This window comes from Stegostoma tigrinum, chromosome 1 (genome assembly GCF_030684315.1).
Source record: "Stegostoma tigrinum isolate sSteTig4 chromosome 1, sSteTig4.hap1, whole genome shotgun sequence".
In the NCBI taxonomy this organism is placed as follows: Eukaryota; Metazoa; Chordata; class Chondrichthyes; order Orectolobiformes; family Stegostomatidae; genus Stegostoma; species Stegostoma tigrinum.
Window position 1 is genome coordinate 100,017,045 of NC_081354.1, and position 6,376 is coordinate 100,023,420.

The window sequence follows — 6,376 nt, forward strand, 5'->3', positions numbered from 1 at the left end:
GCAAGGTGTAGAGCTGGACGAACACAGCAGGCCAAGCAGCATCTTAGAAGCAGGAAAGCTAACATCAGCCTTCCTGCTCCTAAGATGCTGCTTGGCCTGTTGTGTTCATCCAGCTCTACACCTTGTTATCTCAGATTCTCCAGCATCTGCAGTTCCTATTATCTCTAAATCTTGCAACTTGGAATGTTGGAAGACACATAGATAATCTCAAAAGTGATCTTTATTAAGAAGGACGGCAATCTTATCACATGAGTTATGAAAACTCCAAAATGACAATGCCATCCCTAGTGAGACCTAACTTTCTGTGGATGGGCGGCTGAAGGATCAAGCAGAGAAAAAAAATCTCTCACTGGTGTTATGGGCCAGACCAATGCCCGTCCCCTCGAAATATGTTAAGAAGCTAGTCTAGAAATTAACTTTTTCTTATTTTAAAGGTTCATGTAAGGTGTTGTGTTTTGGATGCAGTTTGATTGGTCAAACTACCAGGCTTGAAACAAAACACACTTTATGCGTACACTATAATTAAAATAAAGACAAAATAGAAAAAGAATTGGCTTAACTGAAGCTGTATTGAAATGCTTAACAAAATAATATAATTTAACAAGATAACCCTTTCATCCCAGGAATCAGTCCAATAAAACTTCTCTGAACTGTTTATAATGCAATTGTGTTCTATCTAAAGTAAGGACACAGTACTCCAGGTGCAGTCTCACCAAGGTCCAGTGCAGGAGTTCCAAAATATCTCTAATTTTATACTGAATTCCCTTGCAATAAATATCAACATTCATTTGCCTTCCTGATCACTTGCTGTACCTGCTGATTCTTATTTTGTGTAATAACTTTTGATGTGGAACCTTTGCAAACATCTTTTGGAAATCCAAGTACACCACATCTAGAAGTTCCCCTTAATCTACTTTTTTAACAAAATTTCATCAAATAGCTCCAATAACTTATTCAAGTACAATTTTCCTTTGTCAAAAATATGTCAAGTCTACAGATTAGATTGTGATTTTCTAAATGGTCTGATGTTACCACCAGGTTGCCCATTATTAATCTATGAACATAAGTAATCTTACTTTGGCAGCTAGTTCCACACATGCACCATCTTCTGCATGAAAAAGTTACCTCTCAGGTCCTTTTTAAATCTTTCTCCTCTCACCTTAAACCTCTGCCCTCTAGTTTGGATCCCCCACCCTAGGATTAAAGACTCTGGATATTCAACTTATCCATGCCTTTCATGATTTTACGAACCTCTATAATGTTCCCTCTCAGTCTCTGAAACTCCAGGGAAAAAAGCCCCAGCCTATTCATTTTCTCCTTATAGCTCAAACCCTCCAGCGCTAGCAATATTCTTATAAATCTTTTCTGCATCCTCTTAAGTTCAACAACATCCTTCCTATAAAAGGGTGACCAGAATTATATGCAGTATTCTAAAAGTAGCCTCACCAGTGTCCTGTACAGCTCCAACCTAACGCACCAACTCCTATTCTCAATATCATGACCATTGAAGGCAAGTATGCCAAAAGCCTTCTTCAACACCGTTTTTACCTGTGACTCCATTCTTGAGGAACTATGCACCTGCACCCCTGGTCTCATTGTTCAGCAACACTCCCCAGACCATCCCTCTCGCTGTAGAATTTCTGTCCTGATTTAACTCACCACAATGCAACACCTCACATTTACCTAAATTACACTCTATCAGCCACTCTTCGTCCTGTTGGCCCATCTGACCAAGATCCCATTGTATTCTGAGATAATTTTCTTCACCGGCCACTGCACCACCTATTTTGGCTTCTGCAAACTTACTAACTATTCCTCCTTTATTCACTTACAAATAATTTATATGAATGATCAAAAGCAGTGAACTCAGCACCGATCCTTTTGGCATGCTCCTGGTCACAGGTCTCCAGTCTAAAAAACATCCCTCGACCACCATCCTCTATCTCATATCTTTGGAAAATTTTGTATCCAATTGGCTAGGTCCCCTTGGACCCTATATGATCTAACCTTACTAATCAGTCTACCATGCAGAACCTTGCCAAGTGCTTTATTGAAGCCTGTACAGACATCTACCATTCTGCCTTTATCAGTCTTCATTGTCATATCTTCAAAAAACTCATTCAAATGAGTCAGACATGATTTCCCATGGACTTACCCATGACATGAGCCTTGCTGACTTTTCCTAATCAGTCCTTGCCTTTCCAAATGCATGTAAATCCTGTCCCTCAGAATCCCCTCCAACAACTTAGCTACCGCTCACCTGTCTATTGTTCCCTGGCTTTTCCTCACAGCCTTTCTGAAATAATGACACCATACTAGTCAACTTCCACCTTCTGGCACGTCACCTGTGGCTATTGAAGACACAAATATCTCAGGTGGCAGCTCAGCTATCTCTTCCCTACTTTCCCACAATGTTCTGGGAAACACCTGATCAGATCCTGGGGATTTATCTGCTTTTATGTGTTTTAAGACCTCCAACACCTCTTATTCTGTAATATGGTCATATTTCAAGCTATAACTACTTATTCCCCAAATTCTTGAGGTTCCATGTCCTTCTTTATAGTGAATACATGTTTTACCCTTTTAAATAACCTCATATCACAATTACAGTCACTTAAGGTAACGGGATTCAATGGTCTAATAATTTTTTGTAGAAATAATACTAACACATTTTTCCTTATCCTAACACCTTTTCCTGATTCTATAGTGTTTAATGTTTTTTTTATCTTAACCTATCTCAAACATTGGAGTATGCCTGGTTTTCATTGCAATACCCATGACAGTTAACCAATCTGAATGCATTTTAATGCAAGGGAAAAATATTATCTCACAATATATATAAAAATATTCTAAGATTATGAATTTATTAGAAGAATTCATCTTTGGTTACCGATGATAACATCTGTCCCACTTCTGCAAGATGAAATAGATAAACATCAAAAATTGATACAATTGATGTCACAGATACAATAGAAATTAGAAACCAAGATGAATAACTTATCACCAAAGCCAGTATTAAATCAATTCCAGCATTTCAATTATATTTTAATGACAAATATCTGACGATTTGGCACTGACTATACCATCGGACAAGAGGGGAATGGACAAACTGAGAGTGATGTATTGTTTGATTTATTCCTTTCCTTTTTACTGCTGTGCCTTGCTGAAGGCTGAATGATGTACACCAAATCTTGGTTTTCAGGTTCCAATTGTTGAAATAAGCCCACAGCAAAGATAAAGTTTGTTAACAAAATATTCAAAATGCCAATGGAATTACTTTAGTCCTCCATTCACAACCACAAGCAGTCGGGAAATAAGGCAAAATGCAGGTTTCTTTCCAGCCAGCAACTTGGAAACACAGGTCGGGGGGCCAAGGCAGGCTGCCAGCTCAGCCTGGAGTCCTGTCTGTCTCTGGAGATGGAACAGCAACTGACTTAGAATTCCAGAATTAGATATTTAAGCAATTTAAAAAGCTCAGTTTTCAATCATATGACAAAGACAGGTATTTCAGGTGCCAAGGGCCCATCTCAGTGGGCTAAATGAAGTTAACAATGTAGCTTTACCACCAACTAACAGAGTTTCCGTTGCAAGTTGTTAAGGCAACTGTAAAAACAGTTGCTCCCATTCCAGCATAATGGCTCTTGATGTTTTCCTTTGTCCTGAGCTAGCTGGATGCAGACAGCTCACCTTCAAGTCCTCAGTGTCAGTTCTGGCTAGAATGTCTACACAGTATAGGAAGTTCAGAAGCTTCTGGAATTTCAATCATGTGATCATTCTGGATCATTTTATAAGTCCATCAAGGTCATCCACTTTTAAAAGAAACAATTTAAAGAAAAATAAATACAAGAGAATCATTTTCTTTGTGATTTCTCTTAATGCCCTCTGGCCATGACACAGTTTTGCCTGTCAGTGTGGGGGCCCTCCTGGCTACTGTTTACTCCAACTATGAAAGGGTCTGCCTGTTCAACTTTCAGCTTACTCCCATTACCACTTTTAATGTCTATTGCAAAGTTCTTTGGCTCTTTCTGTACTTTGTTCAGATTTCCACACCCTTACTGAACCTCACTGATGCAGTTCAAGAAGAATTGTGTAGTCTCCGAATAAAGCAATAGACTCACTCACTTTCCGAGGAGGATACGGGAGCATGGTTCCCAGATGAAAACTCTGCAGCTTTCACAAAATTTGCTTAGGCTGATCACACATAAAGAAAATTCTTCTGAACAGTAAGGTTCTCCAGCAGAGGTCCTTATTGGTTCTGCTGCATTCCCATTTGAGTTAACTCGGTCTAGACAGATCTGATGGATTCCTGCAAGGCCTACAGGCTTTCTTTTGAATTTCCTGAAATACAGATTGCAGTCTCCTATCTGTTGCAATGAGAATACACCAGTCTCTTTTTGGAACAAGAAAACACTTCTCTGTTTCGCCATCCTCTCCCTTTGTCCCCAAACACTAGCTGAATTCTTAGCTTTTCCACCTTCATCTATGTGATGAGGCAATGTTCACTTTCTTGTTCATACTCTCCAATGATGTGTTCCATTTGTGGATGGAGGTAACGTGCTCAAACATCATCTTAAGCATTTTGGGCTATTTAGCTTTACCAGATGATTTTAACTGTTGCTCCCTAGCTGCCATTTTTTACGTGTTTGTGGTCAGAGATGTTAATGTTTCATTAATCAGATTTTGTTGCTCAAGATGCACTTTCTAATCAGAATTTTCCATTAAGGTTTGCTGTCATTTCTATCTTGAGTTTTACAAATAATTTCACCCACTGAAATTTTCTTATGGCTTCTGACCAATTTCTTTGAATCTGATTCATCTTATCAGATTGCCCATCCATAATTGCCCTTGAGAAGGAGCTGCCTTCTTGAAATGCTACAATCTTAGATGCACGGCTAGGTGCACCCACAGTGCTGTTAAGGAGGGAATTCCATGACACCAAAGGATGATGTTTGACTTAGAGATGAACTTACAACTGGTATTCATATGCATCTGCCACCCTCGTTCTTCTAAGTGTTAGGGATCAAGAGTTTGGATGGTGCTGTTGGAGGAAACTTTACTTTCTGCAGTGTACCTTGCAGATGGTAGACTATGCTGCCACAGTGCACCAGAGGCGAAGGGAGTGAATATTGAACCAAGATACTTTATCCAGGTTTGTTTTGAGCTTCTTAAATGTTATGGTGACTGCACTCTTCCAGGCAAGTGGAAAGTATTCCATCAGACTCTTGATTTGTGCACTGTAGGTGGTGTAAAGGTCTCTGGGAGACAAGAGGTGAGTTACTTTTAGCAGAATTCCCAGCCTCTGACCTGCTGCTGTAGCCACAGTATCTGTATGGCTGGCCCAGTTCAGTTTCCAATCAATGATAACCTCCAAGACATTGATAGCGGGGAATTCAGTGATAGTAATGTCGATGAATTACAACCAATGGGCAAATAAGGCAATTACATAGAGTGGCAAAATTTGGGGAGGAGGTTGTAGTGCCAAAAACACAAGAAGCATGCTTTAGCAGTCCAAATGAAACATCTAGTTCTACTAATTTACATCAACATGTCCTGACATACATATAAATGTTCATGTATTTACATGGAATCTTTTGGAAAATTTTCATTATTCCTCACTCTGTTCATGTGACAATTTTACAAACATGTATATCCACGTCAATTCCAAAACTGCAAACTATAAAATACCAAAGAACATTATTTGATATCGCCTGTTCTTTTGAAATATTGATTGTATAAATTGCACAAAATATCTGGCAACTGCTTCAGGAATATATAGCATTACATCATGTGAACCATATTACACATCATAATGTGTATTTCGTCTTGTACATATCGTGTGTCGAGAATTGAACAATGGGAATGTACAATCAATTTTTTTGGTTATAAACGCATATCTTTTTCATACACAATAATAATTTTTGAAAATGGCCTGTGGAGGTTGACGTGTGGCGTAAGGGTGAAGGTTCACCTTGGTACTTATGATATTCTTGGGGCTTCGGCTTTTTCACTTGCTATTCTATACACAATTTTAATGTCATTGGAGGAGGGCAAATTCCTCAGTTGTTGCAATAGGTACACAGTAGTTTGTTCTGGAGGCCTGTTCCAAATACATTTGAACATACAGCGGCGGAGTGGCCCTGAGCTGAAACAGAAACAATTCTGAATTTATGATTTAACTTGTGGGATCATTTAGTCATTTTAGTGCAAATTATATTAAATAGTAATTATTACTTCACAACGGAATTTTTTTACACTTGACCTTCATTTCCATCAAGAGAGCGAATCTTTGCAATTCATTAAACAACTCCTCGTCGACACTGCTTCGTTATCAGTTTTGTTTTCAATTCGATAACTATAAACTGCGCATTGCGTAACA